Genomic DNA, 12,320 nt, shown 5'->3' with positions numbered 1-12,320 from the left:
TTTTACATTTATTTACATATTTTTTACATTGCGAGTGTGATGAAAAACATTGTGTGTAAAGTCGCTGTCAATAGAACTTGTGAACAATGTAAACAAACCTTGTAGTCAAAATGTATTTAATTTGCATTCTAACCATCGATCTAAACTACCTAGATGCACCATCACGGCTTAGAATGTGTCCGCAGCAAATTGTGCTTGAAAATGTTCTAAGCACAATTGGGCGGTCAGTAGCGCTTCATCCGCCGTGTCGGCAACATGCCTAAGTGCTCCGTAAAAAAGTGCAAAAATAACACCTTATATACGTTGAAAAAGGATGACGTATCGTATTTCCGGTAAGTAATTGTTAATAATTTTATAATGTTATGCATTTGTGGTCAAAATGGCTTCCTAACTTACAAAAAACATTTATTTTCTAGAATAATTAAAGTAAATTCCTTGATTTGGTCTTACGCAGTTTGTCTCTTTCTCTCGCGCTATACTAGTAATGAGCGGACGGCGACAAAAGATGGATGAAGTGGAACATAGTTAAAAATGGAATGATGGAGTCGCTAATTTATATTTTTTGTAAAAGAAGCCTATTTCATATTAATAATGTATGTATTTATTTATTATTATGGACCAATAAGTCTGAAATAAATGATTTCAATTCAATAATATTAATACATATCTTATAAATTACTTTAATTATAAAAAGAAACAACCCGGGAATAGCAAATTCGTTTTTAAGTAATAAAAAAGCTTTTTATTCCAGATTCCCAAAACAAGACGTTGAAAGGGAAAAATGGCGCAAGATTATAGCTGAGGAGCGGAGAGAAGATTTACCCAAACAAAGCTTTGAAAGAAATTATACGTAGAATAATAAATTAATGTCATCGTTCAATTCTTCTTTGTTTTAATAGCTACTTAATTCATATTCTCCAAGTGCACCCTCACACACACCACATACAATCCCTCAACTGTTTACCTTCACATAATCGCTACACATACACTCACTACACGCACACACACACACACACACATATGTTATATATATACATACCTACACACACACACATATATATATATATATATATATATATATATATATATATATATATATATATATATATACCTCAGTTGACTCTATTTAATAATGCAAACATTGCAAAACGTGGAGATATTAATCAGTTCAGTTGCAATTGTCCCCCAGTCCAAATTGTCCCGCCGTACCCTATATATTTTTTTGTTTGAGATAATATCAATAAAAATATCGTACAGTAAAAACTCATTTTTTTTCGCTTAAAATACGCAACATCTCGAAAAATGTTATACCAAACGTTTTGTTCCTTAAGAAATTTTCTATCTAATAGGATTTTTAAAACAGTTTTTCGCAAAAATACCGCAAATTTCCTCATTCTCGCCTTTCATCTCATAGCGCGACTCCCATGATGCCTCTGTCCATCCTCGTTCCCAATGTAAAAATGGCGTTTAGATTGTTGCAGCGCAAACGAAATTAAACTTAAGTTGGTTGCAATAAGACGTAGATTTTTTTAAAAATATGCACACCTGCGATCTGCGGTAATAAAATTTTATGGCTTTCGCGATGATCACATTCATTAATGTCATAACCGCCAATTGCTTGCATTTGAAATTGAACTTTAAGTACTAAGAAATAACGTTGTTTTTGTAAAAAATGAAAGTAGTTTTTACTACATTGCGAAGTTTTCGTTTGTCAACTGGACGCACACATTTGCAACTAAGCGATCGGACACTTTTGAGTGCCGAATTTGTAGGTGATAGTGTATCTAGAGAAGTTTAAATCGATGATTCTAACTCATCAGATACTGGCTAAATCCATGTGTTATTTAATCAATTCATATCACATTACGATCCTCAACATTTAAAATAATAAAATTGTGCTAAAATATTGATATTTTATATAATGGTTTGTTTACATTGTTGACAATTTCTATTGACAGCGATTTTAACTCGGGGAGTATGAATATTACTAACTCGAGTCTTTAAATCGCTCCGGCAAGCCGTCGCGATTTATCTTACTCTCGTTAGTAATATTCAACTTCCTCCCCTTGTTGCACAATGTACAATTACAAGCAGTCTTAAATAAATAAATAAATATTAAAGGACATTTTCTTACATAGATTGACTGAGCCCCACGGTAAGCTCAAGATGGCTTGTGTTGCAGGTACTAAGACAACGATATATATAATATACAAATACATACATACATACATACGTAGAAAACATCCATGACTCAGGAACAAATATCTGTGCTCATCACACAAATAAATGCCCTTACCGGGATTCGAACCCGGGTCCGCGGCGTAGCAGGCAGGGTCACTACGCGCTAGGCCAGACCGGTCGTCGAAAGAGGTGGGGAGTCTTCCCTTCATAGTATACACAACAACGTACATACGTAACTAAGTACGGTCGTATACCTATAAATCCTGCAATACGCTGCTGACTGTACGTGACAAATTCTAATTAATAGAGGTAGATTCTAATCCTACTGTTTCTAAGTAACCCTACACTGAGCAAACCTGGAACATCCCTGGCAAACGGAAATCATGCCACCCTAAATCAACTTGGCATCGATCTGTAGAGTTCAGGGTGTTAGGCTTGTTTGAGTGTCACGCGGATCGACCGCGCGGAGCGATCCGCACTGGACTAATATTGTGTTAACTTCAGGGAGCGTTTTAGAGTGGCGCGGACGGGTCCGCGCGGACGACAACATCAACTTTATAGGCTGGTTTTAGCACACCTCGGACACTGGCGATTAAATATATGAAAGAGGCGCGTTCCTAGCACACAGTCTAAGCTCGTGTAGGTGAACGCGTACTACGCTTGTATGAGTGAAATATGACAGGTCGACTGTTCGCGTTTTTGACAGGCGGTTACTGTGAGGTAACCGAGAGGGGGTGGGCGGCACTTTCAGCGGGGAGCGGGAGTGGCCATACTGTACGATAGTACTCTTTATTATACAGTGGTTTTAGTGTCACGCGTACCGACCGCGCGGAGCGATCCGCAACGAACTTATAATGTATTATGTTCAGGTAGCGTTTTAGAGTGGCGCGGACGCGCGGACGACAACATCAACTTCATAGGCTGGTTTTAGTGTCACGCGGACCGACCGCGCGGAGCGATCCGCAACGAACTTATAATGTATTATGTTCAGGGAGCGTTTTAGAGTGGCGCGGACGACAACATCAACTTCATAGGCTGGTTTTAGTGTCACGCGGACCGACCGCGCGGAGCGATCCGCAACGAACTTATAATGTATTATGTTCAGGGAGCGTTTTAGAGTGGCGCGGACGGGTCCGCGCGGACGACAACATCAACTTCATAGGCTGGTTTTAGTGTCACGCGGAGCGACCGCGCGGAGCGATCCGCAACGAACTTATAATGTATTATGTTCAGGTAGCGTTTTAGAGTGGCGCGGACGCGCGGACGACAACATCAACTTCATAGGCTGGTTTTAGTGTCACGCGGACCGACCGCGCGGAGCGATCCGCAACGAACTTATAATGTATTATGTTCAGGGAGCGTTTTAGAGTGGCGAGGACGCGCGGATGACAACATCAACTTCATAGGCTGGTTTTAGTGTCACGCGGACCGACCGCGCGGAGCGATCCGCAACGAACTTATAATGTATTATGTTCAGGGAGCGTTTTAGAGTGGCGCGGACGCGCGGACGACAACATCAACTTCATAGGCTGGTTTTAGTGTCACGCGGACCGACCGCGCGGAGCGATCCGCAACGAACTTATAATGTATTATGTTCAGGTAGCGTTTTAGAGTGGCGCGGACGCGCGGACGACAACATCAACTTCATAGGCTGGTTTTAGTGTCACGCGGACCGACCGCGCGGAGCGATCCGCAACGAACTTATAATGTATTATGTTCAGGGAGCGTTTTAGAGTGGCGCGGACGACAACATCAACTTCATAGGCTGGTTTTAGTGTCACGCGGACCGACCGCGCGGAGCGATCCGCAACGAACTTATAATGTATTATGTTCAGGTAGCGTTTTAGAGTGGCGAGGACGCGCGGACGACAACATCAACTTCATAGGCTGGTTTTGTGTCACGCGGACCGACCGCGCGGAGCGATCCGCAACGGACTTATATGTATTATGTTCAGGGAGCGTTTTAGAGTGGCGCGGACGGGGCCGCGCGGGACAACAACAACTTCATACAAATTAGTTGCGCGGATCGCTCTGCGCGGACGGTCCGACGATGGTCGCGCGACGGCGGTGCGACGCATACGAAATCAAACCTTATCGATATGGAAGTATGAGACGCGACTGCGACGGTCGCGCGACCGTCGCCCACGCAAGACACGGCGTAAGACCAGCCATACAAATTGGTCGAGCGGATCGCTCCGCGCGGACGGTCCGCGTGACACTAAAAGCATCCTTATGGATAGGGTGGGAGGAGGTTACCCAAGCTACCCAAGATCGGAGTCAATGGAAGAATATGATTCGAGCCCTTTACCCCAGCAGAGGGTAACAGTATTTAAAAAAGACACACTGAGGAAACTCCCACACGCTCTTGGTCGACTTTATTTCAATAAAATTACAAGTACAAAACATCCCATAAGGCAGTACAAAAACTGCTTTAAAAACAGGTAATGAGTTTTTACTGATCATTACCCATCTGGCGTGCAAGCCTTGTGCCACTTTAAAGGTCACGCGCGACGGAAAACAAAACAGGAGGTAACACTAGCGGAGTATTGTTGGTTGATGACAATACTCGAGTTACATTAAGGGAATGAAAACGGGGTTTTGATTGGTATAATACAATTAAAAACCTGGTTATTTACCGGTTTCTATACCTAAGTAATATATCTCGGTCAATATAAGTGTAACAAAATTCGATCAATATTATAGGTACATATAATATAGCTATATTCTACCTAGGTATACAGGATGGTCAAACCTTGACGTCAATTTTTTTTTTAGATTCCTCACATCATGAGCTATCAGAATATACCCCGTGTATATTGGCCGATTTTTTATAGTTTTCGAGTTACGATTTTCTGAAATTTTCTTCCTTGAGAAATTTTTGAGGAATAAATTAATTTATTAAAAAAACTGCTGAGTTTTTGTACAAGTTTCTTTTTGTAAAATCATCAACTACAAACGGCGCATTTTCTGAAAAAAAGAAATCAACGTTCTCATTTTGATACAAAAATACCAACTTCAAAGTTTTACGTTTAAAACGTATTTTGTACTTAAATAAGAAAATAACACCTATCCGAACGATTTCTGGTAAATTTAGAACCAGGCCTTCTTAAAAGCAAAAAAAGTGATACAATTTTTAACGTAAAAGTTTGAAATTGGTATTTTTTTCCGACTTGCATCACAGTGATGACGCTGATTTTTTTTCAGTAAATGCTTTGCTTGTAGTGATGATAATGCAAAAAAAATCTAGTAAAAAAACTCAAGCTTTTTTTTAATAAATTTTTTTCAAGGAAAAAATTCAAAAATTCGTAACTCGAAAATTACATAAAAATCGGCTAATATACATGGGGTATATTCTGATAGCCCATGATGTGAGGAATCTAAAAAAAAAATTCTTGACGTCAAGGTTTGGACCACTCTGTATAGGTAGGAACACGATGATATAGACCGTGATTGATATCGAGATAAATATCGGGAGCTTGACAATAATCAAAAATATAATCACGGTCTAAGTCAAATGAAACCGTAAATCATTAAAAACTCTTACATGTAATTTTGTTTAATAAACCAAAGGTATTATTTTTGTATTGTTGTCTTTTATTGCGGTGTGTTATAAATACTTAACTTGTATTGTATTGTTTTTATCCGATATTTTATACAAATATAATCCGTTCGCATTCCCTAAGTAAGTATATTGAAACTTAATTATGGGGTGGATATGCACTATTTTTTATGCTCTATAAATTTTGTAACAAAATAAAATTAAAAAATAGTTTAAGCACAAACTAACACAGCGTTGATAATTATACCTACATTTTTACGTTTTTAATTTTGCGAGGACGGGGCTCTCTTCAAAAAGCAAGAGCCCATAGGCACTATAATCGCTTATAATATACTTGCAGTAAGGGTAGGTAAGAACAACTAATTAAATCCATTACGAGTAAGTACTGTTGTACTTGTATTGTTTAAATATCTGCCTATCTATTTAAGCTGTGGGATATAAACATGGATTTTAAAACATGATAAAAATATATTACTTTAATCTCATATCTCGTAAAAACATCTGTGAATCTGGATTAATCCGATAAGGTACATAATTATTCATGCAGGCAATTAACTTCGTAAAAGACAAATAAAGTCTAAGAAAGAAACGTATCGCCGAACAATAAACAAAAATGTATGGTCGTTTAGATAGCGCCACACTTTCGATTGGTTGGTTGGACCGGTTAGATGGCGCTAATTTTAATAATATGTAATAATTTAAAACATATGTTACCAGTAGGCCTAGCACATGATGGCCGCGGGAGTATGTCGCCGCGAGATAGACTACCCGTCCTTATGTCATTAATACAGTTAGAAGAAGACGTGGCATCTATCTCGCGGCGACATACTCCCGCGGCCATCATGTGCTAGGCCTACTGGTAAAGAATTTGACTATTGTTTTGACAATTGTCAAAACGAAGGTTCTAAATGCTTTAATTTTGAATCGATAGATGGCAGTAAAATGCAACTCGGCTACACATTTTACTTTGACATAAATCCACTATCTACATCAATTATCTAGATATGAGTATTTTAAATGTTAGCACAGTACTATAGCTATATACAATGCCTTTAAACGGATCTTTACTATTTTTGTCACAACCTGTATAAATATAAATAACAAATGTACATGTTTATAAAAATACTTACCTATAGTAGTTACAAACAAGTATTTTTTGTATAAGATTAGCCGAAGATTTATTAAGTATGACGAGTTCTATTTCTTACAATAATTTATAAGTGTTGCCTTATAAGTACTTGCAATAAAAACATACTTAATTCAAAGTACGTAGATACCTTTAACAAAAAGTTATGGAACATTTTCGTAACAGTTTGTTTAGAAAGTGATAACTCTTTGCTGAACCGCAATCTATGTAAACAGTGCGTACGCCTTTAGATAGTTGCGCCCTATTTATATTAATCTGATAATTAAACAATCGTTACGTAATGAACAAATCTGACCAAGTTCGTGTCGAATCACGCACCACAGATGGTTGTTCCGTAGTACATAAATATCAACATCGTTTAAGCATTCGCGGCAATTACATAAGTGTGTTTTAAATAACTCTTTAATGATTCAATTGGCCACACTCATAACATTTTTATGGAAAGTGTTACCTATCTAAAAATATGTATACCTATGTGTTTTTTCTAAATAATAGTACATTTCAACACAAGTGCTAATAAGAAGTTCGAAACTAGTGGCGATCAATTAAAACATGACCGATGGAAGTTTTTTCAATCGACACGATTAATTAAACTAAAAATTTCGTTTTCGCACGTTTATAGATACAAAGTTTTTCAGGCCTTTTGAAACTTCTTACGGTTTATCGCCACTCGTTTTGGATTTCCGCACTTGTACGGAACGGAACGATTATTTCCATCTTATTAAAATGTTCTTAGCAACTTTTATGTCACTTTTAAATAATTATCTAATGATTTGCCACATGTTGATTTTAGTAGGCAGATTTTTGACTTTTCGTAACATTATAACTGCACGGGAATTTAGTGTGTAAAGACGCGTGAATAACTTCTAACACGGGAATTAAGTGTGTAAAAAGGCGTGAAGGTTTAAATTAGCCTTCTTATAGTAATATGTGTGAAAGAACCTTGACTGTACTACTTCAGTACCTATTCGAAAAGTTTGTTATTAATACAAATAGAATACGAGTAAATCGCTATTTATTACACATTATTCCTGTTTAAACGTAATTATCGGATATGGATCATTTACAGTTATATAATATATGAGCGCAAATAACACTTAATAAGTAACAACAAAAACATTTAAAACTCCCTACAACCAATAAATAAAGTGGAAGAAGAAACGTACCTTGGAAACATCAATAAAAAAAACCGGCCAAGAGCGTGTCGGGCCACGCTCAGTGTAGGGTTCCGTAGTTTTTCGTATTTTTCTCAAAAACTACTGAACCTATCAAGTTCAAAACAATTTTCCTAGAAAGTCTTTATAAAGTTCTACTTTTGTGATTTTTTTCATATTTTTTAAATATATGGTTCAAAAGTTAGAGGGGGGGGGGGGGGACGCACTTTTTTTCCTTTAGGAGCGATTATTTCCGAAAATATTAATATTATCAAAAAACGATCTAAGTAAACCCTTATTCATTTTTAAATACCTATCCAACAATATATCACATGTTGGGGTTGGAATGAAAAAAAATATCAGCCCCCACTTTACATGTAGGGGGGGGTACCCTAATAAAACATTTTTTTCCATTTTTTATTTTTGCACTTTGATGGCGTGATTGATATACATATTGGTACCAAATTTCAGCTTTCTAGTGCTAACGGTTACTGAGATTATCCGCGGACGGACGGACGGACGGACGGACGGACGGACGGACGGACGGACGGACGGACGGACGGACGGACGGACGGACGGACGGACGGACAGACAGACATGGCGAAACTATAAGGGTTCCTAGTTGACTACGGAACCCTAAAAATGGCTGGTTGATGATCTGTTAGATGCAGCTATTATTAAAATTCGATAATTTTAAAACATATCAGACATATCAAATACGGGATATGGGTTATAAAGTAAAAACTGAAGTTGCGAACAAGTTGTTCACAGATATCGCGAATCGTCTGGTTGAGGTAACTGGTGACCGAAGAGCTGGCGACTTCCTCGCACAACGTATCAGCATTGCGATTCAGCGAGGAAATGTCACCAGTAACCTTGGTACAATGCCTCAAGGACCTATTTTAGACGTTAGCTAGCTTTTAATTTTAATCTTAGTTTCTTATATCATTATGTTCATGTAAATAAAGATTATTTGACATACCAAAAAAAACTGAAGTTCAAATGTTTGCCCTGTGTCAAGAGATGCCAGTCTATACACTGTGACTACACATTTTACTATGACAATAATTCTGTATAATATATAACTCCATTCTCTTTGCTAACAATTAGAGAAATCCCCGCAATGTCTGTGAGTAATCAAGAAAAATACCCATTCATACATTTCTCGGTAGAGAAGTGGACTAGGTGTGACAAACTAAAAGTACACAGGTTGTTCCTTTTGTCACCTGCAATAATTCACGAACTGAATTTACCTAATTATTTACAGAGTGAATTTGTAAGCCTCGCTGAGCTACGTTTACTATGGGATCAACAACGAAATTTCGCATTTTTTTTTGTATGAAACAGAAAATTTGGGGTTATGTTCCAATAATTAAAGTTACTCTGTATGACTTTTACATCAAATATGTAAATTATTGCACGTTACTATATAAATATGGATGTTTTTCATCCGTATCCTACAATCGTAACTCACTGAGTAGATCTACTGCATCATTACCGAAATGAAAGGAACTTTGCTGCTTTATTAATTTTTATATACTTAAAATAAACCACCCGGCTTCGTAAGGGGAGCAAATCATAAAAAATGCTTATAATATTTCTTCGAAAATTTTACGTAATATATCATTGTCGACATTTTTGTATAAATACCTATGAAAGAGCGATAATTTCACAATACGATTTTTCCGAATTAATTAGCAAATATCGTCATACATATATATATCTAAACCAAAACTTTCCTCATGAAGCACTCTGTTCACAAATCGTTGTTGAGCTTATCACGGACTTTCAAACAAAGACTCACCGGGGTGCGATTGTGGAGCACCCGTACGGTCCATTTACCACATTATCCATGAATGCCCGAAAAGAAAATACCTAGGAGATCCTCTGGACTTACATAAGCTAAGTAAACACACAGCCGACTGGGTGAAAAACTTAAATTTTAACTTGTAAAGCAACAAAAAATTCCTGATGATTATTTATTTATTTAAACTTTATTGCACAATTGAAAAAAAGTACAAAAGGCGGACTTAATGCCTTAAGGCATTCTCTACCAGTCAACCATAGGGCCAAACAGAAATTCGCGAATGTGGGTGTAGTGAGAAAAATAAATTTAGAAATTATTATTTTATTGATGCCATATGACTAAATTAATTCAAACAAACAGGCCCACACAGAGGCGAGAAACTTTGTTTTATAAGGTGAAGCGATAGTGAAGCTTACTATTTTACCTTAGCTCCCTTTCAAGCCCAACGACAATTTTGCCCAACTATCTTAAAAGTCGCTGAACAAATTTTGGTCATTTTAAGGAGTATACGTAGAGTAGCCTACAGTTTAATTTTTTGCTTTTGTTACAGGGCCCACCCTGTATACAATCAACGGCAATAACATCCTATAAAAAAAACGCTACAGAAATATCTGACACTTAAAGCACTTGAAATGAGATTGTGTCAGATATTTTTGCTGCCTTCTTTTTGTGCGATGTTATTGCCAGTGACTGTACCACTTTGACACTGACATAATATTTGCTGTCTGCGTGACTTTTTCTATTTCGTCTCGATTGCATTACTATGGCAGTGACCGAGATTCATATAATTATAGTAGTACATTGTGCAAGGCGATTTGTAGGGAAAATATTGAAAACGAGGGTGTTCATTCGTGACAGCTGCAGACTTGAGTGTCCTTATTGACCTAGTTACGCATCGACTAAAAGGCTCATAAAATAATATAATAATTATAAAAAAATATTTGTAATATTAAATTATAACAAAATACTTTCTTCTAAACAGGTATAACATAAATATAGAAATACGTTTTCCTAAACTGAAAAATATCGAAATTAATAGCTTTATTGAAAACGTTAAAATTAATTATCTGTTTGTATTTTCTTTCACCTCGGCGCACGTTTTACTTTTGATAATTAGTTTTTTTTAATAATTCGGAATCTCTATAATTTAATAAAAAGTGAATAAATAATTTGTTTTTATTTTTATTTTATTGATTTTTATATATTTAAAAATAATGAGTATTCATTTTCGTCTTGCAAAATTCCATAAATAAATAATAAATTTACAGTTATCACTGTGTTGTTAAAAAAACTTAATTGTATAAAAATATTTTTAACCATTATTAAAATTAGGTTATAATTGCAATAAATGTAAAAAATACTCACATTTTTCACCTCAATATAATCACGTACTAAAATCACAATTCACTGAAACCCACTGAACTATCTCAAAAAAGTCCGATCGCGATTTGTTAAACAAACGCGTGCATCAGTCACCTGCTTAATTCTAACATTAAGCACAACACTGCATTTTGTTTGAACTCTTGAGATGAAGTGGCCAGTTAAAGAAAATGGCACTCAAGAAAAATGGCCGCTATACTGAAGCTATAGAGGTCTCTGATGACGTTTGATAGGCCAAGTATAACTGGCCACTACCTACGGTTCCCTTTCATTGGCCTTCGCAGTGCCGCCAACCTTCACCGGCTGTGAGCTCAGATAAACAATACTAAAGTAGATGCGCCACTCTCATGACTAAAATGGGAAATTATTATTTTAATTCCCATATCTAATATTAAGACTAAACAAAAATAACAAATTAATTAATTGATAAACTAAAATGAAAATAAAAACTAATCTAAATTAAAATATATTTTGAAACTAACAAAATACAATAGTTATTTGTTTTACAAGGAGGCAAAGTTGTTGTTTAACCGCACGTGCCAATAGTGATACCCGAGCAAGCGAAAGATTCCAATATTGAACCGCGAGCGTAGCGAGTGGTTCAAAAAGTGGAATCTTGAGCGTTGCAAGTTGCATGGGTTCAAGGCACGAAGGTTAAACAAAGTTTGCCACCGATTGAAACACAAAATTTTTCACCACACCAACACGAACAAAATACGGACAAAATACTATTTTCTAATAGCAAAGAGAGCCATTTACCAGTTGGTGTGGTGAAAAATACATTGTACAACGTGGGGCGGAAATTGAATATTGTTAACACAACACAAAATATAAAATATATAAAAAGATAAAAGAAAACTTTCATTACTCCCTAGGGAGATCGATTTGTCTGTAACTCCCGCTCTGCCTGCGTGCAGCGTGAACATTTAGTGAGCGAGCGATGAAAATGTGTTTTGCATTTCGTGTAAAGTTTTTTTTATCCTTAGTTTTGATATTGACCAAGATAAAACCATGGTTACCCACAGTTGATATTATTAAATAATTAAAAAAACACGACTGCGGTTTTAAAGCGAACTGAAAAGATGAAAAAAA

The 12,320-nt window shown here is 36.6% G+C and overlaps 1 protein-coding gene across 1 annotated transcript in view; it reads right to left on the bottom strand.

The window, feature by feature from the left end:
- The window catches only part of LOC125228852 (proton-coupled amino acid transporter-like protein pathetic), an 89,335-nt gene extending 77,983 nt beyond the window's left edge, over nucleotides 1-11,352 (bottom strand). Inside the window, exon 1 of the mRNA XM_048133546.1 lies at nucleotides 11,214-11,352. The gene's annotated coding sequence lies outside the window, so the exon portion shown is untranslated. The remainder of the gene's footprint in view (nucleotides 1-11,213) is intronic.
- Between the last annotated feature and the right edge of the window lie 968 nt (nucleotides 11,353-12,320).

This window comes from Leguminivora glycinivorella, chromosome 8, assembly GCF_023078275.1.
Source record: "Leguminivora glycinivorella isolate SPB_JAAS2020 chromosome 8, LegGlyc_1.1, whole genome shotgun sequence".
Taxonomy (NCBI): Eukaryota; Metazoa; Arthropoda; class Insecta; order Lepidoptera; family Tortricidae; genus Leguminivora; species Leguminivora glycinivorella.
This window is presented reverse-complemented; position numbering and strand designations above follow the sequence as displayed.